The sequence below is a fragment of the Schistocerca piceifrons genome, chromosome 9 (genome assembly GCF_021461385.2).
Source record: "Schistocerca piceifrons isolate TAMUIC-IGC-003096 chromosome 9, iqSchPice1.1, whole genome shotgun sequence".
In the NCBI taxonomy this organism is placed as follows: Eukaryota; Metazoa; Arthropoda; class Insecta; order Orthoptera; family Acrididae; genus Schistocerca; species Schistocerca piceifrons.
The window spans coordinates 164,209,501-164,234,053 of record NC_060146.1 but is presented as its reverse complement, the minus strand read 5'-3'; the positions used below and the strand labels follow the sequence as shown (position 1 = coordinate 164,234,053).

The window sequence follows — 24,553 nt, the reverse complement described above, 5'->3', positions numbered from 1 at the left end:
CTTCCGCCATTGCTGAAAGTTCGTGTCGTCATCAGTTCTCTGTTCAACCGTGGACTGTCCTCTCAGGAGCAGAGACGGTGATCTCCGCTCAGATATGACGTCACTGGACAGTCCTTGCACTGTGGTTGGTCCTCTGTTGGACAAGGGATCCGTGTACGAGATGGTAGCACCCAATCAAGTGGACGAGTTAGCAAGCCTGGAAATTGGAGAAGGCTAGCTGTTTCAGGGTGCGTGCTGGGCGACAGCCGTTCATCCCTCCCTTCCAGGCTTTCCTATTCCTGGCACAGAACACTATACGATGGTGAGTCAAATGAAAACCTTAAATATTTTTTTTAAATATTATTTATTGTGCAGAAGTGGTACAAAGCTGTATCACGTTTCAACATAATCTCCCCCACGCTCAGTGCAAGTCCTCCAGCGCTTACAAAGTGCATAACTTCCTTTAGAAAAAAATTGTTTTGGTAGTCCGCGCAACCACTCATGCACCGCGTGGCGTACCTCTTCATCAGAACGGAACTTCTTTCCACCCACTGCGTCTTTGAGTTGTCCAAACATATGGAAATAACTTGGGGCAAGGTCTGGTGAGTATGGTGGATGAGGGAGACACTCAAAATGCAGGTCTGTGATAGTTGTAACTGTTGTACGGCCGGTGTGGGGACTTGCATTGTCATGTTGCAAAAGGACACCTGCTGGCAGCAATCCACGTCGCTTTGATTTGATTGCAGGCCGCAGATGATTTTTTAGGAGATATGTGTATGATGCAGTGGTGACAGTGGCCCCTTTAGGCACGTAATGCTAAAAAATGACGCCTTTTTCGTCCCAAAAGAGAGTCAGCATAACCTTCCCCGCTGATGGTTCGGTTCGAAACATCTTTGGTTTTGGTGATGAGGAATGGCGCCATTCCTTTGCTCGCTCTCTTCGTTTCCGGTTGGTGGAAGTGAACCCAGATTTCGTCCCCAGTAACGATTCTAGCAAGGAAGCCATCACCTTCTCGTTCAAAGCGCCAAAGAAGTTCTTCACAAGCATCAACGCGTCGTTCTCTCATTTCAGGAGTCAGCTTCTGTGGCACCCATCTTGCAGACACTTTGTGAAACGAGAGCACATCATGCACAATGTGGTGTGCTGACCCATGACTAATCTGTAAACATGCTGCAATGTCATTCAGTGTCACTCGGCGGTTTTCCTTCACTATGGCTTCAACTGCTGCAATGTTCTGTGGAGTCACAACTCGTTGTGCCTGACCTGGACGAGGAGCATCTTCCACTGAAGTCACACCATTTGCAAACTTCCTACTCCATTCGTATACTTGCTGCTGTGACAGACATGCCTCACTGTACCGAACCTTCATTCGTCGATGATCTTCAATAGGTTTCACACCTTCACTACGCTAAAACCGAATAACAGAAGGCTGTTCTTCCCTGGTGCAAATCGCAAATGGGGAGGCCATCTTTATATTGATACTGCGACGGTATGTGTGCATCTACACTATGCTGCCACCTACAGGCCATTCTGCACGTTGTTTGTAGCACACTTACGAACTTACAGGATGTTGTTGTTGTTGTTGTTGTTGTTGTTGTGGTCTTCAGTCCTGAGACTGGTTTGATGCAGCTCTCCATGCTACCCTATCCTGTGCAAGCTTCTTCATCTCCCAGTACCTACTGCAACCTACATCCTTCTGAATCTGCTTAGTGTATTCATCTCTTGGTCTCCCTCTACGATTTTTACCCTCCACGCTGCCCTCCAATGCTAAATTTGTGATCCCTTGATGCCTCAAAACATGTCCTACCAACCAATCCCTTCTTCTAGTCACGTTGTGCCACTAACTTCTCTTCTCCCCAATCCTATTCAATACCTCCTCATTAGTTACGTGATCTACCCACCTTATCTTCAGCATTCTTCTGTAGCACCACATTTCGAAAGCTTCTATTCTCTTCTTGTCCAAACTGGTTATCGTCCATGTTTCACTTCCATACATGGCTACACTCCATACAAATACTTTCAGAAACGACTTCCTGACGCTTAAATCTATACTCGATGTTAACAAATTTCTCTTCTTCAGAAACGATTTCCTTGGCATTGCCAGTCTACATTTTATATCCTCTCTACTTTGACCATCATCAGTTATTTTACTCCCTAAATAGCAAAACTCCTTTACTACTTTAAGTGCCTCATTTCCTAATCTAATCCCCTCAGCATCACCCGATTTAATTTGACTACATTCCATTATCCTCGTTTTGCTTTTGTTGATGTTCATCTTATACCCTTCTTTCAAGACACTGTCCATTCCGTTCAACTGCTCTTCCAAGTCCTTTGCTGTCTCTGACAGAATTACAATGTCGTCGGCGAACCTCAAAGTTTTTGTTTCTTCTCCATGGATTTTAATAACTACTCCGAATTTTTCTTTTGTTTCCTTTATTCCTTGTTCAATATAAAGATTGAATAACATCGCGGAGAGGCTACAACAGTGTCTCATTCCCTTCCCAACCACTGCTTCCCTTTCATGTCCCTCGACTATTATAACTGCCATCTGGTTTCTGTATAAATTGTAAATAGCCTTTCGCTCCCTGTATTTTACCCCTGCCACCTTCAGAATTTGAAAGAGAGTATTCCAGTCAACACTGTCAAAAGCTTTCTCTAAGTCTACAAATGCTAGAAACGTAGGTTTGCCTTTTCTTAATCTTTCTTCTAAGATAAGTCGTAAGGTTAGTATTGCCTCACGTGTTCCAACATTTCTACGGAATCCAAACTGATCTTCCCCGAGGTCCGCTTCTACCAGTTTTTCCATTCGTCTGTAAGGAATTCGCGTTAGTATTTTGCAGCTGTGACTTATTAAACTAATAGTTCGGTAATTTTCACATCTGTCAACACCTGCTTTCTTTGGGATTGGAATAATTATATTCTTCTTGAAGTCTGTGGGTATTTCGCCTGTCTCATACATCTTGCTCACCAGATGGTAGAGTTTTGTCATGACTGGCTCTCCCAAGGCCATCAGTAGTTCTAATGGAATGTTGTCTACTCCCGGGGCCTTGTTTCGACTCAGGTCTTTCAGTGCTCTGTCAAACTCTTCACGCAGTATCTTATCTCCCATTTCGTCTTCATCTACATCCTGTTCCATTTCCATAATATTGTCCTCAAGTACATCGCCCTTGTATAAACCCTCTATATGCTCCTTCCACCTTTCTGCCTTCCCTTCTTTGCTTAGAACTGGGTTGCCATCTGAGCTCTTGATATTCATACAAGTTGTTCTCTTCTCTCCAAAGGTCTCTTTAATTTTCCTGTAGGCAGTATCTATCTTACCCCTAGTGAGACAAGCCTCCACATCCTTACATTTGTCCTCTAGCCATCCCTGCTTAGCCATTTTTCACTTCCTCTCGATCTCATTTTTGAGACGTTTGTATTCCTTTTTGCCTGCTTCATTTACTGCATTTTTATATTTTCTCCTTTCGTCAATTAAGGATTTCTATTAGCCCTCGTCTTTTTACCTACTTGAACCTCTGCTGCCTTCACTACTTCATCCCTCAAAGCTACCCATTCGTCTTCTACTGTATTTATTTCCCCCATTCCTGTCAATTGTTCCCTTATGCTCTCCCTGAAACTCTCTACAACCTCTGGTTCTTTCAGTTTATCCAGGTCCCATCTCCTTAAATTCCCGCCTTTTTGCAGTTTCTTCAGTTTCAATCTGCAGTTCATAACCAATAGATTGTGGTCAGAATCCACATCTGCCCCTGGAAATGTCTTACAATTTAAATCCTGGTTCCTAAATCTCTGTCTTACCATTATGTAATCTATCTGATACCTTTTAGTATCTCCAGGATTCTTCCAGGTATACAACCTTCTTTCATGATTCTTGAACCAAGTGTTAGCTATGATTAAGTTATGCTCTGTGCAAAATTCTACAAGGCGGCTTCGTCTTTCATTTCTTCCCCCCAATCCATATTCACCTACTATGTTTCCTTCTCTCCCTTTTCCTACTGACGAATTCCAGTCACCCATGACTATTAAATTTTCGTCTCCCTTCACTACCTGAATAATTTCTTTTATCTCGTCATACATTTCATCAATTTCTTCATCATCTGCAGGATAACAGCAGGAAATTTCGATTTGTTATTACAAATTTAAGGTTTTCATTTGACTCACCATTGTACCTCAACAGACAGGCGACACGTACGCTGATAGTACAATGAGCTACGTCATCCTTATAGCTGCCACATTACCTGAATCATTTCCGTCAATCGCCATGAGCGTTGCAATGGGTTGCCAAAAAAGACGATTCCTAACCATCGATCACTTTCAGCAACCGACCTTCCCCCACAAACTGCCATAAAATACTGTTCCTCAACAGAGATATGACATCATCTATGGGAATGATGCACTATGTTGTTTGTAATTTCGTACACAACCTTAAAGAGATGAGAACCACAGAGTGGTGCAGCAACTGTCATCGTAGGAAAAGCAGACCGTAGCAGAAATGATTATTGAATAAGTTAACACAACAATCACAAAGTTTACTTAACTTGTATTTCTCCCTGTGAACGAAGACTCGTTACAAATTATGCAGGAAGAACCAGAGACCAGCTCATACTTCTACAGTAGCAACTGGTATGAGGCGCGCAGTCCTAAGCACGACTTATGATGCCACAACGATGAAGCTCCAAGTGCATGTCGGGCTGAGTGATTGCCGTGGCGTAGAGGGCGCCATGAAGCCATGGGAGGTGTGGCTCGTGAGGCGCACATCATTGGGTCAACCAGGTCCCATACGACTGATATCGGTGATAGATGGAAACTTGCAATTCAACTACCAACTTGAATACGATGTGCAACAATAAAGTAACGAGATTGATTTTCTTTTCAAGATGTGGCAACCCTGCAGGCTTGTGCAGGACAATATCTTTGACCTTGGTCTATAAGCTGCTTCTAGTCCAAGCGGCACATTGATGCAACTGCTCCATCGTGAGTTGTGCTGTAATACGTTAACACGTGTTTGTGTGTCTCGTCACAGGAATGGAACCACATAATATTGCGCAACAGTATGCCATTTCTTTTTGCGTTAAATTGGGTGAAAACGTGACGACAACTTACGGTAAGCTTCAGAAGGCTTTTGGAGAGGAGGTTATGTCAAGAGCTCAAGTTTTTCGTTGGCATAAAATGTTTAGTGAAGCCAGAACGAATGATGAAGATGAAGACCGCAATGGACGACCATCAACGTCACAGACGGATGTCAACTTGGCCAGGGTGCGTGAACACGTACGATCTGATCGAAGATTATCCGTGAAAATGATTGCAGAAGAACTGAACATCAGTCGAGAAACGGTTCATCTAGTAATAACTGAAGATCTTCGTATGAGAAAGATTTGTGCAAAAATTGTCCCCAAAAATCTCACACCACAACAGCGAGAAACACGGAAAAATGTGGCAGCCGTTCTGTTAGAGCAAACGGAAATCAATCCAGAATTGTTGAGCAGCGTTATCACTAGTGATGAAAGTTGGTTTTTTCAGTACGATCCAGAGACAAAACGCCAAAGTTCGCAATGGTGCTCAAAGGGATCATCCAGACCAACAACAGCTCGCATGTCAGTCAAAAGTGAAATGCATGCTTGTGTGCTTCTTTGATTCCAAGGGAACTGTTCATAAAGAGTGGGTGCCTCCTGGACAAACAGTTAACGAATATTACTGCAAAGAAATTTTAGAAAGACTTCGTAAAAGATTTCTTCGTGTCCGTGCCAACATTGCTGATAATTGGATTCTGCATCACGATAATGCGCCATCTCATATTGGTCTGTCATTACAGCAATTTTTAACATCAAAAAGCCGGCCGGGGTGGCCGAGCGGTTCTAGGCGCTACAGTCTGGAACCGCGCAACCTCTACGGTCACAGGTTCGAATCCTACCTCGGGGATGGATGTGTGTTATGTCCTTAGGTTAGTTAGGTTTAAGTAGTTCTAGGGGACTGATGACCTCAGAAGTTAAGTCCCATAGTGCGCAGAGCCATTTGAACCATTTTTTTAACCTCAAAACAAATTTCAGTACTACAACAGTTACCTTATTCACGACATATCGCTCTGTTCGACTTTTTTCTATTTCCAAGAGTCAAAACGGCGGTCAAGGGACACCATTTTCAAACACCACAAGATGTCCAAAAAGCTGTGATGAGGGTCTTGGAGGATATTACAGAAGATGAGTTCCAGAAGTGTTACCATCAATGGCAGAAGCGCTGGAAAAAGTGTGTGCAATCAGAAGGGAACTGCTTTGAAGGAGACAACACTGAACTTGGCTAAACCGGTAACCAACACTTTTTATTAACATCAGTGTCATTACTTTATTGTCGCACCTCGTATACTGGTAGGTTGTTACCAATACGTGATATCACGCATTCAGCTACAACATCTCCATCATATGTGTCTGTAGATAACACAGTAGCTAACTAATTTCTTTGAATCCGTATCCACTGCAATGAGATACCCAACTCTGCTTTAAACTGTAGTCAGCTCCCCAAAAAATCACCCGAAGTGATGTGAAATTTATATGACCCCTTATCTAGTATAGTTTGACGCACCACATTCACACTCTGTTTATTAATGGAATGAGACATAGGATGTGCATTTCTCTCACTGCATTGGTCTACAGTTCCGTCACTCATTTTACACTATTGCATATCTAAGCACTAATTTTGAAATTATGTGGCTATGTAGGTCGAAGACAGTGCTGCCAAAGCAGAGTTACTAAACACAGCCTTTCGAAATGCCTTCACAAAAGAAGACGAAGTAAACATTCCAGAATTCGAATCGAGAATAGCTGCCAACATGAGTAACGGAGAAGTAAGTATCCTCGGAGTAGTTAAATGGCTCTGAGCACTATGGGACTCAACTTCTTAGGTCATCAGTCCCCTAGAACTTAGAACTACTTAAACCTAACTAACCTAGGGACATCACACACATCCATGCCCGAGGCAGGATTCGAACCTGCGACCGTAGCGGTCTCACGGCTCCAGACTGTAGCACCTAGAACCTCACGGCCACTCCGGCTGGCTCGGAGTAGCGTAGCAGCTTAAATCACTTAATAAAAGCAAGTCTTCTGGTCCATACTGTATACCAATTAGGTTCCTTTCGGAGCATGCTGATGCATTAGCTCCATACTTAACAATCATATACAACCGTTCGCTCGACGAAAGATCCGTACCCTAAGACTGGAAAGTTGCACAGGTCACACCAATATTCAAGACAGGTAGTAGGAGTAATCCACTAAGTTGCAGGCCCATGTCGTTAACGTCGATATGCAGCAGGATTTTTGAACATATATTGTGTTCGGAGAAAACGGTCTACTGACACACAGTCAGCATGGGTTTAGAAAACATCGTTCCTGTGAAACACAACTAGCTCTTTATTCACATGAAGTATTGAGTGCTGTTGAGAAGGGATTTCAGATCATTCCATATCTGTGGATTTCCAGAAGGCTTTTGACGCTGTACCACACAAGCAGCTTATAGTGAAATTGTGTGCTTATGGAATATCGTCTCAGTTATGTGACTGGATGTGTCAGTTCGTAATAACTGACGCAAAGTCATCGAGTAAAACAGAAGTGGTTTCTGACGTTCCCCAAGGTACTGTTGTAGGCCCTTTGCTGTTCCTTATCTATATAAACGATTTGGCAGACAATCTGAGCAGCCGTCTTCGGTTGTTTGCTGATGATGCTGTTGCTTATCGAGTAATAAACTCATCGGAAGATCAGATTAAATTGCAAAATGATTTAAAAAAGATACCTGAATGGTGCGAAAAGTGGCAGTTGACCCTAAATAACGAAAAGTGTGAGGTTATCCACATGACTGCTGAAAGGAACTCAAACTTCGGTTACACGATAAATCAGCCTTATCTAAAAGCCGTAAGTTCAACTAAATACCTAGGTATTAAAATTACGAACAACTTAAATTGGAAGGAACACACTGCGCGGCTGGTCCCGGCGGAGGTTCGAGTCCTCCCTCGGGGATGGGTGTCTGTGTTTGTCCTTAGGTTAATTTAGGTTAAGTAGTTGAGTTGAGTTGTTTGGGGATGACCAGACAGCAAGGTCATCGGTCTCATCGGATTAGAGAAGGACGCGGAAGTAAGTCGGCCGTGCCGTTTCAAAGGAACCATCCCGGCGTTTGCCTGGAGCGATTTAGGGAAATCACGGAAAACCTAAATCAGGATGGCCGGACGCGGGAGGTTAAGTAATGTGTAAGCTTAGGGACTGATAACCTTATCAGTTGAGTCCCATAGGATTTCACGAACATTTGAACGTTTGGAAGGAACACATAGAAAATGTTGTGGGGAAGGCCAACCAGAGACTGCGTTTTATTGACAGGACACTTAGAAAATGTAACAGACCTACTAAGGAGACTGTCTACACTACGCTTGTCCGTTCTCTTTTAGAATAATGTTGCGCGGTGTGGGATCTTTACCAGATATTACTGACGGAGTTTATCGAAAAAGTTCAAAGAAAGGCAGCACGTTTTGTATTATCGCGAAATACGTGAGAGATTGTCACAGAAATGATACATGATTGGGCTGGACACCATTAAAAGAAAGGCGTTTTTCTTTGCGACGGAATCTTCTCACAAAATTCCAATCACCAACTTTCTCCTGCGAATGCGAAAATATTTTGTTGACACCGATCTACATAGGGAGAAACGATCACCACGATAAAATAAGGGAAATTAGAGCTCGTACGGAATGATATAGGTGTTCATTCTTTCCGCGCGCTATACAAGATTGGAATAATAGACAATTGTGAAGGTGGTTCGATGAACCCTCTGGCTAGCACTTAAATGTTATTTGCAGAGTATCCATGTAGATGTAGATGTAGGTTAAAGGATTGGGAATTTTTGTTATATCCTTGACAATTGCAAGCGTTGGTTGTAGAGGTCTGTCACAAGTAGTTGGGTGTCTACATGTGGACTCTGCAAACCACCTTGCAGTGTGCGGTGGATGATACTCCCAGCACCACGATTTTCCCTCCATTTTCTGTTCCACTCACGAATAGCATGGGGGAAGAATGAATAATAGCAAAGCTCCACATGAAATCCAATTTCTCTTGTTTTCCTCTTTGCGGTAGTTCCGCGAGAGGTATGCGCAAGGAAGAAATATATTACCCAACTGTTCCTCGATATTGGTGTTAAAAATTTCCGCAGTAAACATCGCTGCGATGCACAACGCCTCTCTTATAACATCTGCCACAGGAAATTGTTAAGCATCTCCATAACGTTTTTGCGAAGACTGGGCAACTCTGTGAGGACAATCATTCTAGAGCTCATCAGATGTTTCTCTAATCTGTTTTATTTCTTAGTTTTAGAAAAATAATTTCACGAAACATTTGATAGTATGTTGGAAAATTTTTGTTGTTCTTTCTTTAGGCCATTTAACCTAAACAGCGCAGACCACTCCACACAGCCCCCACTATCCGTGCAGCCACCTCCTGCAAGATATGGACCACTGACCTATTACGCGATAGCCGACACCTCTGCACACTACAGCACAAGTCAAGGACTCAGCGGCCCACATTGCCGTAGAACCATCTGAGCCTCGGGTTCAGACCCTCCAATCGGCTCTGTACCAAGGGTCTGTTTAATATAAATGAAGCCGTAGAGATTTTCTTTCTACAAAGTAATAGCCTGTCTCACAGTTTACTGCGCCACGTTCTGAAGCTGTATGAACGAACAGTATTAAGCAGTATAGCTCTGTGGTACTGACTACTACACTACTGGCCATTAAAACTGCTACACCAATAAGAATTGCAGATGATAAACGGGTATTCATTGGACAAATATATTATACTAGCACTGAATGTGATTACATTTTCACGCAATTTGGGTGCATAGATCATGAGAAATCAGTACCCGGAACAACCACCTCTGGCGGTAATAACGTCCCGGATACGCCTGGGCATTGAGTCAAATAGAGCTTGGATGGCGTATACAGGTACAGCTGCCCATGCACCTTCAACACGATATCACAGTTAATCAAGATTAGTGACTGGCATATTGTGACAAGCCAGTTGCTCGGTCAGCATTGGCCAGACATTTTCAATTGGTGAGAGATCTGGAGAATGTGCTGGCCAGGACAGCAGTCGAACATTTTCTGTATCCAGAAAGGCCCGTACAGGACCTGCAACATGCGGTCGTGCATTATCCTGCTGAAATGTAGGGACTCGTAGGGATCGAATGATGGGTAGAGCCACGGGTCGTAACACATCTGAAATGCAGCGTCCACTGTTCTCGGTGCCATCAACGCGAACAAGTGGTGAGCGAGACGTGTAACCAATGGCACCGCATACCAACACGCCTGGTGATACGCCAGTATGCTGACGACGAATACACGCTTCCAATGTGCGCTCACCGCGATGTCGCAAAACACGGATGCGACCATCATGATGCTGTAAACAGAACCTGGATTCATCCGAAAAAATGACGTTTTGCCATTCGTGCACCCAGGTTAGTCGTTGAGTACACCATCGCAGGCGCTCCTGTCTGTGATGCAGCGTCAAGGGTAACCGCGCCCGTGGTCTCCGAGCTGATAGTCCATGCTGCTGCAAACGTCGTCGAACTGTTCATGCAGATGGTTGTTGTCTTGCAAACGTCCCCATCTGTTGACTCAAGGATCGAGACGTGGCTGCACGATCCGTTACAGCCATGCGGATAAGATGCCTGTCATCTCGACTGCTAGTGATACGAGGCCGTTGTGATCCAGCACGGCGATCCATACTACCCTCCTGAACCCACCGATTCCATATTCTGCTAATAGTCTTTGGATCTCGACCAACGCGAACAGCAATGTCGCGATACGATAAACCGCAGTCGCGATAGGCTACAATCCGACCTTTATCAAAGTCGCAAACGTGATAGTACGCATTTCTCCTCCTTACACGAGGCATCACAACAACGTTTCACCAGGCTACGCCTATCAACTGCTGTTTTTGTATGCGAAATCGGTTGGAAACTTTCCTCATGTCAGCACGTTGTAGGTGTCGCCAGCGGCGCCAACCTTGTGTGAATGCTCTGAAAAGCTTATCATTTGCATAACACAGCATCTTCCTCCTGTCGTTTGAATGTCGCGTCTGTAGCATGTCATCTACGTGGTGAAGCAGTTTTAATGGCCAGTAGTGTATAAATGAAGTCGTAGAGATTTTCTTTCTACAAAATAATAGCCTGTCTCACAGTTTACTACGCCACATTTTGAAGCTGTATGAATGAACAGTATTAAGCAGTGTAGCTCAGTGGTACTGAGTAATAGAATGTAAAAGTGAAGTTTGTATCTTGTTGCTGAACACTCAACTTTTATACTACATCCTCGAAGGTTCTCCTTAGTGGAATTTAGGGTAAGCATTGAATGGTTGATTAATTAGTTAATTAATTAATTGAGTAGTATGAGATACTCACGGAACCGGAGAATCAATTACGTTGACCTTGCTGACGTATAGCGAGTCCATGAACGGCTGCTGTACGAAACACACCATGATGTCGTGGAGAGTTCTATTTCTTGGGTCATACATTACGCATTTTTTTGTGAGTCTAAACTGCGTAGGTGGGTCGAAGTCCCCCTCGTTCAGGTACTGTGAATTGCCTGCTAGCACCACTGCAAAATGAAAAAACAAAGAAATTGGTAGATCGTCTTGGAACGATTCAGAACAATCGATTATTATATAGTGAGAAAGGAAAGGAAGTAACGTTGATATTAAAGAAATTTCATTTTTTGTTATATTTGTCAATTGGGTGTAATTACACGGGGCAACTGTTCCACAGCCACGCATAATTTTTTTTTAATTCCATAAGAATCTCTTAACGTCTATAGCAGGTTACTAGGTTTAATCATAAGGTCCCAGTAAAATACCCAACGCTGAACACTTCTTTGTTTTTAGGTATTACTCATATACAAGAGAAAAATTAGAATGGAACACCAAAGGAGAAGTGCTCACGTTAAATATGGCATACGGGAGTGATGCAGCGTTTGACCTCTGCCGTTCAATCAGAGCATCGAAGAAGCATTTTGGGAAATGAAGTTGCCGAGCGACAGCTCTGGCATGGCGTTTCATAATGGTGGAAAGACTTTAAGAAAAGGATGATTTGTCGACCAATAAACACAATTCGACAATATGAAATGCTGAAAAATATTTAAAATTCTGGGGTAATAACGTAGAAATTATCGCAGAATTTTAAATATTTCGCAACATTTTATATCCAAGAGCGAACAGAAAGGCTGCAGAAGAAAAAATGCTCGGATTAAAAAATGTGTAAGATAAGGATTCAGTGTATCATCAAGAGCGATGTTCTACAATTGTGGATTAAAGTTAAGTATTACATCATCTACGTACTTTATTTACAATTCTCAAGATATTGTCCTGTTCCAGACCTCACGCCAGTCAGCGTGTAATTAAACGCGTGCATTTCGGCCTCCTCAAGAAGAACAGTGTTGGCTCTTCTGCCAACACTACAAGAAGCGTGAACAAATGCTACAGTCTCACAACAGACTAAGATATGTGTTATGGTTCTTAGCGCCTCAAATGGATTACTGTATGATAAAATCCAAAATTTAATACACTGTATCTCCTCCAGAATCCAACAAAATAGGTTTTCTCTATCAGTATCAATATAATTTACATTGACTTCCGATCTAATTTTACTGTATAATAAATGAATTGGCGTATCTGAGGAATGTGCTACCGTCTATCAGGATTTATGCCAAGAGAACGGGGATAAAAGTCTGTTGCAGTGTTCTGCCACTTGATGACATTGACGTAAACCTATAGTTCAGTAAGGCCGTGTGCTATGTGAGGGACAGAAGCGAGTGACAGAAGCGAGCGACAGCGGGCGACTTCAGGATATGCGACACTCCAGCGAGAAGCAGCAGCATTGGGCTAAAACCTTGACTGTCCTGCGTGTGAGCGACCATGTCGCGCTACAAGATGGCTGCTTAGAGCCAACCAGCTGTTTCTATAAAACGGCGCCCCTAAACTGTAGAATACTGTAGCTGGAGATTAAGGCTGCAAAATTAGTTTTACTTAAGAAAATAAAGCGAAAAGGAATGCCGTGCACGAAATTTACAAAGGGAGCAATCTCGGTTGACAATTTCATAAATATCATCAACTACGAAGATCACCAGACAATTTCTTCGGATACACGTGAATGAGCAGAGGAGCATTCGATTATCTCATCAATAAATTAAAGACGGGTGTTTTTTACATGATCAAGAACTTATAACAGCCAATTAATGCGGAAGAATGACTCACTACTTGACTGACTACCCTTAATACAGAGATAAATATATAAACTGCGGTAGCCTTATAGTTTGCAAGTAAATACCTGTACTTAAAGATCCTGGGTCCGATCCCAAGTTTTTCATGTATTTCAACTGACTCAGTCACAATTCTGTATACTAAGTTTTATGTATACTGTTTGCACTGCATCGCTAGGTATATATTTAAGATCTTGCCAAACAACGTGATCTTTAAGAGTATATACACCGATCCTAGTACATCACACACTTTAAATTCCTAATAAATTACAAAGAGCCACGTAATTTTACAGATATTTGATGTTGCGAACGTAATTCTTCAGCAGTCAGTGTTAAGGCCAAGCGTTCCAATTACTCTAAATAGTCTGTAAAAGTAAAGCTCACAAAATTTTTGAAAAGAAAGTAAAACGTTTTGTGAAATGATTTGTCTAAAGGTATGAAATAAGAAATATTGGGGAAACGTCTGATGCACCTCATTTTCTGTTCATGATTTCGAGCATTATTCAAAGGCACGTAGAACGTTTCTCTGAAAATCATTTCATAAAATATTTGAGCGATTTCTTTCATTTTTTATTTTTAAGTTTTATTTAGAAAGCATCATCTTACTGACTCCTCGTTTGCCTTCCAAACGTTTTCTGTTCTCGAAAAGCCTAACTTTGGCACTTGATTCGCACGAAGCCGTTTTTACATTTAAATACCACACCAATGTATCTTATTATGTGCAAGATAGCTAGGCCTTGAACAGGTGAAATTTTTAACACTTCATTTACATAGCTTGGCAGCAGCTTTTCGTGAAATATTTCAATTTTCCACAACCCATTAATTAAGTTTTCGTTAATTACTCTGATTACTTTTAAGCAGTTAAATATTTTCGTACAAAATTATTTATAGAGAGTCTTGTTTCCGCTCTGCTCACGTCTTTGCAAAAACGTATCGAGAATTAATCATAAGATAAACTAGTTCTTTCTGCGTGCTTCTCGCAGCGCAATAAATGACCATCCAGATTACCAGCCGGCATAATTGTATATGAATGCATTAAGGCATTTATGTTAGCTGACCTAGATACAACTCTCTTGGTACCTCTAATTTCGAGGGTTCCTTTCAAACGTACTTCCTCTTCAAATGCCGGTTGGTCGGAGTTGAAAACGAATTCCTTACTGAATGATGGGATAAGTTTGTTTATCTCATCTACAAATTTTCGGGCCGATTCCGGTTTGCTGTGCATCCTCAAGTTGACGCCTTTTTTTTAAATTTTGTTGTCTTACGTCTTCCAATTGTGTGACAATGTTTAAAGTTACGCGATCATCCACTGCTTCACTTGAAATCACTATATCTACGTCGCACGCACTTTGATGGGCGTAACGTAGTAGTTCACTATTATGCACATCATATGGCATTTTTGAATCAAGCAAACAGCAGTTTTTCTAAGTGTGCCTTGTACTCCCCTGAAAACCTGCATTTTTTCTTATGCTCAGGACTTATTCGAAATCTGTTCACAAATGCTTTTTAGTATCGTGCGGATGATCTTCCGTGTATGTAATTATGGTTAGTGCCTGCTGCTTGGACAATGATTATCCTTTATTACGTTTCACCGTTGGAGAAAAGAGAACCACTTATATGAATATCAAGAGCTCAGATAGAAACCCAGTTCTAAGAAAAGAAGGGAAAGCAGAACGGTGGAAGGAGTATATAGAGGCACTGTCCAAGGGCAATGTACTTGAGGACAATATTATGGAAATGGAAGAGGATGTAGATGAAGATGAAGATGAAATGGGAGATACGATACTGCGTCAAGAGTTTGACAGAGCACTGAAAGACCTAAGTCGAAACGAGGCCCCGGGAGTAGACAACATTCCATTAGAACTACTGACAGCCTTGGGAGAGCCAGTCCTGACAAAACTCTACCGTCTGGTGAGCAAGATGTATGAGACAGGCGAAATACCCTCAGACTTCAAGAAGAATATAATAATTCCAATCCCAAAGAAAGCAGGTGTTGACAGATGTGAAAATTACCGAACTATCAGTATAATAAGTCACGGCTACAAAATACTAACGCCAATTCTTTAGAGGCGAATGGAAAAACTGGCAGAAGTTGACCTCGGGGAAGATCAGTTTGGATTCCATAGAAATGTGGGAACACGTGAGGCAATACTGACCCTGAGACTTATCTTAGAAGATAGATTAAGGAAAGGCAAACCTACGTTTCTAGCATTTGTAGACTCAGAGAAAAGTTTTGACAATGTTTACTGGAATACTCTCTTTCAAATTCTGAAGGTTGCAGGGGTAAAATACAGGGAGCGAAAGGCTATTTACAATTTGTGCAGAAAGCAGATGGCAGCTGTAAGAGTCGAGGAGCATGGAAGGAAAGCAGTGGTTGAGAAGGGTCTGAGACAGGGTTATAGCCTATCCCCGATGTTAGTCAATCTGTATATTGAGGAAGCAGTAAAGGAAACAAAAGGAAAATTCGGAGTAGTTATTAAAATTCATGGAGAAGAAATAAAAACTTTGAGGTTCGCCGACGATATTGTAATTCTGTCAGAGACAGCAAAGGACCTGGAAGAGCAGTTGAACGGAATGGACAGTGTCTTGAAAGGAGGATATAAGATTAACACCAACAAAAGCAAAACGAGGTTAATGGAATTTAGTCGAATTATGTCGGATAATGCTGAGGGAATTAGATTAGGATTTGGAATGATGATTAATGTGAAATGATGACCAGTGAAAGTGTTTGGGTTTGGCGAATGTCTGGACAATTATACGTGTCATCAAGTGTAGTGAGAAGTATGTAAGTGGTGGTGCTATGGTTCGTGGTTAGAGTATGGTCCACTAACTGCAAGTAAGAAAATGCTAAATGCAGAAGGATGCAAACACATTTCAAAGCATTGTGCACTGTATGTAGAAGAGGAACAGTTCAGACTCAATGACTGTTCATATCAGCATGATAATGCACCCTGTTGTAAAGCAACATCTGTGAGGCAATAGTTTATGGGCAATGAAATTCGTGAAATAGACTGGCTTACACAGCTATTCAATCCGAACCCAATGGAACATCTCGGAATGAGTTAGAATGTCAATTTCACTAAGACAGCAACATCCGACACCACTATGTTCTCCATGTTTGGGTCTTGTGAAAGATACTTCTCATGTTGCAGTCTTCAATCCGAAGACTGGTTTTGGCAGCTCTCCATGCTACTCTATCCTGTGCTAACACCTTCACCTCCCAATAACTACTGCAACCTACATCCTTCTGAATCTGCTTAATGTATTCATCTCAGGGTCTCCCCTCCGACTGTCCCCCTCCTCCCACCCCACAATTTCCTCTAAACTGGTGATCCCTTAATATCTCAGATTGTGTCCTATCAAAAATGTTCAAATGTGTGTGAAATCTTATGGGACTTAACTGCTAAGGTCATCAGTCCCTAAGCTTACACACTACTTAACCTAAATTATCCTAAGGACAAACACACACAACCATGCCTGAGGGAGGACTCGAACCTCCGCCGGGACCAGCAACACAGTGTGTCCTATCAACCGATCCCTTCTTTAGTCCAAGTTGAGGCCACAAATCCTTATCTTCCTAATTGCATTCTGTACCAACTCATTAGTTACATGATCTACTCATGTAATCTTCAGCATTCTTCTGTAACACCACATTTCAAAGCTTCTATTCTCTTCTTGTCTAAACTGCATGTTGGTCATGTTCCACTTCCATGCATGACTGCACCCCAGACAAATACCTTAAGGAACGACTTGCTAACACTTAAATCTATATTCCATGTTAACAAATTTCTCTTCTTCACAAACGCTTTCCTTGCCACTGCCAGTCTACTTGGACACTATCCATTCCGTTCACCTGCTCTTGCAAATCTTTTGCTCTCTCTGAGGTACTACAATGACAGTTCCAAATGTGATAGTTTTTATTTCTTCTTCATGAACTTTTCATCTCTTCACAAAATTTTCTTTGGTTTCCTTTATTGCTTGCTCAATGTACAGACTTAATAACATCGGTGACAGGCTACAGCCCTGTCTCACTCCTTTCTCGACCACTGCTTCCCTTTCATGTTTTTCATGGCCCTGCCGCCTGGTTTCCGTGCAAGTTGTATATAACCTTCTGCTCCTTGTATTACATCCCTTCTACTTTCTGGATTTCAAAAAGTGCATTCTTGTTGAGAATGTCAAAAGCTTTCTCCAAACCTACAAAAGCTATAAAGGTAGGTATGCCTATCCTTAACCGTTCTTCTAAGATAAATTGTAGGGCCAGTATTGCCTCAAGGGTTACTACATTTCCCCGGAATCCAAACTGATCTTCCTCGAGTTCGGCTTCTACCAGCTTTCTCATTCTCTTGCAAAGGTTTATTGTTAGTATTTTGCAACCATGACTTATGAAAGTGATAATTAAGTAATATTCACAGCTATCATCACCCACTTTTTTGGGAACTGGAATTATAATATTCTTCTTGCAGTCTGAAGGTATTTTGCTGTCTCATAAATCTTGTCCACCAGATAAAATAGTTTTGTCATGGCTGGCTCTTCAAAGGCTACCAGTAGTTTTGGCGGAATTTCGTCTATTCCAGGGGCCTTGTTCCCACTTAGGTCTTTCAGTCTTCTGTCGAATTCTTCTCACAGTATCACACACTTTTCATATGCACAATGAAAATGCAACTTCCTGCAGTGAGCAGAAACCGGTACCTAATGTTGCGATCTGTTTCATATTCCAAAATTGCACAATAACAAAGTCTACAGGATGATACGACACATCTTGAACCATTGAGGAGTCATCGGTTTGATAATAGTGAGAAATGTCGATGGTCAAGCCAGAAGAGGGAACCAAAAACGTGACTGCAATAAGCAGATCCAACGCGATATAGCTTGAGTAGTTATGCGGTGCCCCGAGAGACCTGTACAGGGTAGACTAGCCTGGAGAGCTCCGTAATAAGAGGACTGGGGAACAGTACAAGATCATCATTTTATCAGTGTCATGTAAAAACAAATGAGCCAACAAGTACTAATAATCATTAAGCAATAGTAAAATAGTGGTAGAGCACTTGCCCGCGAAAGGCAAAGGTCCCGAGTTCGAGTCTCGGTCCGGCACACAGTTTTAATCTGCCAGGAAGTTTCATATCAGCGCACACTCCGCTGCAGAGTGAAAATCTCATTCTGGAAACATCCCCCAGGCTGTGGCTAAGCCATGTCTCCGCAATATCCTTTCTTTCAGGAGTGCTAGATCTGCAAGGTTCGCAGGAGGGCTTCTGTAAAGTTTGGAAGGTAGGAGGCGAGGTACTCGCAGAAGTAAAGTTGTGAGGACGGGGCGTGAGTCGTGCTTGGGTAGCTCAGTTGGTAGAGCACTTGCCCGCGAAAGGCAAAGGTCCCGAGTTCGAGTCTCGGTCCGGCAAACAGTTTTAATCAACCAGGAAGTTTCAGGAAGAAAGTGTACTGAACTGTGAAAAAGAAAGCAAAATAGAGACAGTGAACGGTCCAAGCACAGGAAGTGTAATACAGAGCAACGTAACGGAGCAATGGTGTCATGGAGAAGTGGTTACGGTGTTGGATTCCCAACTTGGCAACCCTTGTTCAAACCTCCCACGAGCCCATCTATGTCTTTTTTTTCTTCGCCGTATTCAAATTTGCATGTGAGTCATGGTGTAATGTCCGTTTGTTACAGCGAGGTGTAAGGAAGGATTCTATAATGACAGTTCATTCTGCACAACTAACCTATTAGCAGTTGTAAGGAAGTGGCCTTTGAATGACAACCGCAAACGTTTGATGACAAGTCGACAAGGACAACCTAGTTCTCCACCGGAAAACATGTCTGGTGTGACGTGGAAGGCAATAGAGTCAGCACGTGTGTCATATGACACTTCAATAGTAAAATTATTGTGTGTTACCAGCAACACCTCTTTAGACAACACACGCAGATGAACCAAAACATTGTAATGGCGTGCTTAGTTAATATTTAGACCGCAGTGCACCGACGATCCTGATCGGTGAGTATTCGACATGTAATTGGTAGGTTTCGGGTCTTATGCGAAACCAGACGTGTACGCAAAGGTCACGCAATTCCTGTAAATTACGGACCGATGGTTTGTGGCGCAGAGCCGCCACGCAATATCGACCCAAATGTACTCCATCAGGTTCAGATTGGATACATCAAGCTGAGTTCACTATCACGCTCCTCCAATCACTGTAGCACGATGTTGGCCATGTGACGCCGACTATTATCCTCCTGGAAAATGTCATATCCGTCATAGAAGATATCGAGCAGGAATGGAAGGAGGTGATCCACGTTAACTGCTCGACTACCGTCCCATGACAGGTTGACTACGTCCCATGACAGGTTGTCAGAAAACGAGCGGAAATTTGTTGATTTTTATTGTTGTCTATCACTATCCCACTGCTAAAGGTAAGTCTGCTAACAGGTTTCAGAATTCTTATAATTACAAACTGCACCTTTAGGTTGTGCTTTCTTCAAGTTTCGTTGTTAACCTTCTGTTCTATGTTATTACAACTAATTAGGTCGTGCCAGCAACCAGGCAACCCAATAAACAGATTTTGAAAGCAGTCTGCTGTCGCACCTTCCCAAACGATTCATGTCTATCAACTCCAATCATATATTGACGTCTGCCATGTCAGAAACTGTGCACTTGTTGAACACTTGTGTTGAGGGTTAAAATCTTGGGGAGATGCTCTACACATGTATGCTTGTTTTCTGTCAGTATAGCAGTTTTAAGCGCTTGTTTTCTGAAACCATGGAGGTACATATAAAGAATCCTATACGTCCCAACCCTTCCTCAGCTTATAATTATTTATGTGCAAAATGGTCCATTACAATATTTGTAATAGTACATCCATGTAGTTTGTGTGTGTGTGTGTGTGTGTGTGTGTGTGTGTGTGTGTGTGTGTGTGTGTGCGTGTGTGTGTTTGTATGTGCGTGTGTGTGTGTGCGTGTGCGTGTGCGTGTGTGTGTGTGTGTGTGTGTGTGTGTGTCTGTGTGTCTGTGTAATGATGATCATGAGAGAAGGGAGAGGGTGAAACCCAGCCTACTCCTCGCAAATAGCACCTATGGGGTCACCAAGCTTAACACCCCTATCTGATGGATGGCCCACCATGTACAATGTCACATGCACTCACTTCATGAGAGACTATGGAGAGATTTGGTATTAAAACCAGGACACTGGCCCAAAGTCTGGTGATCAGGAACTTTATGAACCACCTTTCCTCCCCTTGCCAGCTAAATACTGACAGTGAAAATTATTTACGCCACCAGGGTTCGAACGTACTTACACACACACACACACACACACACACACACACACACACACATACAAACAAACAAACTACATGGATGTACTATTACAAATATTGTAATGGACCAGTTTGCACATAAATAATTATAACTACTGGCATCAACTATCTAATAGTTGATGCCAGTACTAACCAAAATTAGTATTTCTGTGTAGATTGATAACACACCATTTTTAAACTATGGAAACTTGGCCCCACGTGCTCCGCTTGGCTGTGGGATTGCCCTATTGTCAGATGCTATGGACAATGCATGACCGTTCCTCATACAACCGTCGAGCTTCATGCTCATTACAGTCGGCTAGTCCATAAACAAAAACCATATCTCGTTCTTCAAACGAATACTCTGCCGCCAAAGAACAACGTCCAAAAGAACAGACACAACTCATTCATATAAAAAATTATTGCAGTCAAAGGGTTAATGTTCGCATGGTCTGTAGGTGTCATAGTGTACTCGATTACTATCGCAGGCCTTATGGAGGCCCAGGTAGGTGTCCCTGTAGCACAATATTGCCCCTGACAGTGTGCAGCATGGCACATTGCATGTTATGAGAAGCAATTCACCTGGCGGATGACCTATCTGGACACGACCATGGGCCTAAAGTAACTAGATACGTGGTTCATGGAACCAGGCAAAACATTTCCATTGATCAATGACTCCATCTCTATGACTGCATTATTTCTCCAGTCATAGCTGATAATGTCTTTGGGTCAGCATGTAATGGCATAGGAGTCGTCTGTTGCAGGGCACTGTGTTCAACAATGTCCACTGAACGGCGTACTCTGAAATACTTGTTCTGTGACGGATGTCTAACATGTGTCTCATAATCGTGCTTTCACCGTCCTTCAAAAATTTTCAATAAATGTTCGTGACAGTAGGACACAAACAGCCGACCACCTTCGCCATTTCTGAAATGCTAGTTCCCAGGCGCCAGGCCATAACGACCCGCTGTTTGGTTGGTTGGTTGATTTGGGGGAGGGGACCAAACAGCGAGCTCATTGATCCCATCAAATTAGGGAAGGAATGGGGAAAAAAGTCGCTCATGCCCATCCAAAGGAACCATTCCGGCATTTGCCTGAAGCTATTTAGAGAAATCACGGAAAACCTAAATCAGGATGGCCGGACGTCTGTTTGAACCGTCCTCCTCTTCTGTTTGGCGAAGTCGCTTATTTCAGTCGATCTCCCCATTCGCGAGTTGAGTCATGACTAGAATGATTCGTCATTTGTCTCCGCTCCACTTACATAGAGGGTGGAATTAATTAAAGTTTCGCTTCTTACGGAGGCCCCCGCGACAAATGAGTGATCGTGGGACAATCAGACTGCGAGGATAAATTTGTAAGGACACACGAAAGACAAATAACAAATAAAAACACATTTTAATTTCCAACTGACTCGGTAAATTCGTTAACTGCGTACCGTTTTGACGTTCAAGGTCACAAATGTTGTTGAATGCGACGACTATCTGCATCCACGACAAAATGTGACTGCACTCGAGTTTGCTCTACCGCTGCCCGAAACATCTCAGGTGCCATACCCTCGCTATACTCACCTTCACCTCCAATGAGTGTTACTGTGTCGTTGACAAACACAGTCCTTGAGGTGGACCCACAGTCAGAAATCACAATAGTTTAAATCTAGTGATTTTGTTGGCCACAGAGTCCAAAGCATCTCGCTTTCGTACACCAGGGATCGCATGTTAATGAAACACATCACAGTAACATGTGCCGTTCACGCTTCATGCCCTTCGTCCTTGGGGTCCAAGCCTCTCAAAGAAAAATGGAACAATCATGAACCGTACCAAGAAGCGACCCTACACAGTGATGCATTCACTATGCAGAGGAATTTCATGAACAGCTCATTTGCGACAACTATCCTAAAATGCGAGAATTGTGTGTGTTCACTGCCCCAGTGAACGTAAAGCGTGCTTCATCAATCCACAAATGTTCCAAGACCACAACTCCACAAGGAATGTTAGGGCAAAGTCTACTCGAGTGTCTGCAAACGTCTTGAGTAATGCCATTTCAGAAACATTCGCAACAGTTTTCGAACGGTGGACCATAGAATGTTCAGCTGTCATGATAAAGCTTGTACACTGCTTGAAGACTGTGCATTGCGTCCAGTATTCTCAACCGTGGAAACAGTAACTTCACTTGTGGCGCAGTGGACTGTTGGTCTCTCTGTGGAACAATTCCCAAATCATCAGTTAATTCGAACTTTCCAGTCATGTTCTTCAACCCCCATGTGGAAAGAGGGCCTCCCCATATTCCTTTAATGCATCAGTATTTGCGAAGAAAACCCGCTCTATTGCTGTTCATATGATACAACAGATTTACAAATAAAATCCTGCTGACCTTACCCGGGCCCATGCTGACTGCTACTGTAACAGACTCTGAAGCTTCTTTCAGCACCACCACCTAGCGGCCAGTCGTGGTACTACCACTACTAACAACGCAAATTCTGCAGCACACAGTTTGAACTTCATTCCCATAAAGTTGGGTACCTACTCGGTAAATAATGGTTTAGTTCATCAGTGTATGTAGACAAAGTGAGTCATGATTTCTGTTGCACAGTTATAGCGTGGGTAGAGGGGACTCAAGATAGTAACATTTGGTAACAAACCCATGTCCAAAAATGCGACAGTTGGAACATTGACGACTTTCAACGATGGAAGGCAATATACATCGACAGAAGTCGGTGTGTCGTGTCATGTGATGTTTTGTGAGACAGCATGTCACATATTATCAGGAACAATCCAATGAATTCATGCACATGTACATCAGATGCCACTGGATGGCAAATTGGAAATTTGTGGTAAGTTCCTATTGGACCAAACTGCTGAGGTCATCGGTCCCTAGGCTTACACGCTACTTAATCTAACTTAAACTTACGCTAAGGGCAACACACAAGCCCATGCCTGAGGGAGGACTCGAACCTCCAACGGTAGGATCAAGGCGCCTCAGACCACACGGCTACCCTGCGCGGCTGCCACCGGGTGATGGAGAAAGACAATACATTATAGAATAGCAAGTGCACATTTTCCTAGTGCACAGACACGTTGCTCACTTACAGAGGAAGTGAACGAAATAATCACTTAGTAAAACCAATGTATCTGGAATGATTTCTGGGTCATAGCCATCAATCTCACGACTTTTTGCAGGATCGAAACATTGGCTTTGGGAAACTGGCACGTTCAACACTAATAGAGCCCACTGTGGTCTTGGTTGGATAAGCCGCGCTGTTGATGTACAAGAGGAAGTCCTTCAGCTAGTCAACCAGAACCCATCAATGAATACCTGTAACTTCGCAGGTTCCAGCATCTGGCGAATTCTCCATGAACAGCATCATCACCCATATTACCTCCAGAGGGTGCAATTTTGTCCAGATAATGTTCGGCACATGCTGATCACTGTGCTTATTCCTCCATCATAGTGTCGGTATTCCATACTATCCTCAGGTCATTCTTTTCACAGATGAAGCGTGTTTCACAAATGAAGGTCTGCTCAACCGTCGTAGCAGATTCGGAATGAGGAAAACCCTTGTGCCACAAATCCATAATGATTTCAAAACCGTTTCAGTATTAATGTGTCATCAGGTATTATCCACCATCACCTGACTGGCCCAAGTACTCTGCTCTCCCATCTAACAGGCCACAGCTACTCGCCTTCCCATAAGATGTACTGATGCTGTACTGATGCAGTATTTAGAGGTCATGCCATCGCATATCCGTTAGGCAATGTCGTTCCAGCATGATGGTAAGCCAGCTTCACAGCAGAGTCAGCACCTTCATCAAACATTCAGGAATATGTAGATAGGTCGTTGTGGACCAATTCGTTAGCCACCACAAGGGCCTGATTTGACACTGTGCACTTTTCCCTGTGGAGCCACACGAAAAGTATTGTTTATGAGAGCCCTGCAGACTCACAGGATGACCTCCCTGTGAAAGTAATGGTTGGAGTGGAGATCATTCAGGACACTCCACGACTTTTGGATGTGCATAT

General features: G+C 42.8%; 1 non-coding gene across 1 annotated transcript; it reads left to right on the top strand.

Annotated features, from left to right (window-relative positions):
- The first annotated feature begins 18,573 nt into the window (after positions 1–18,573).
- On the top strand, positions 18,574–18,648 carry Trnas-cga. Its single transcript has one exon. It is a non-coding gene; the product is annotated as a tRNA-Ser (tRNA).
- The last annotated feature ends 5,905 nt before the right edge of the window (positions 18,649–24,553 follow it).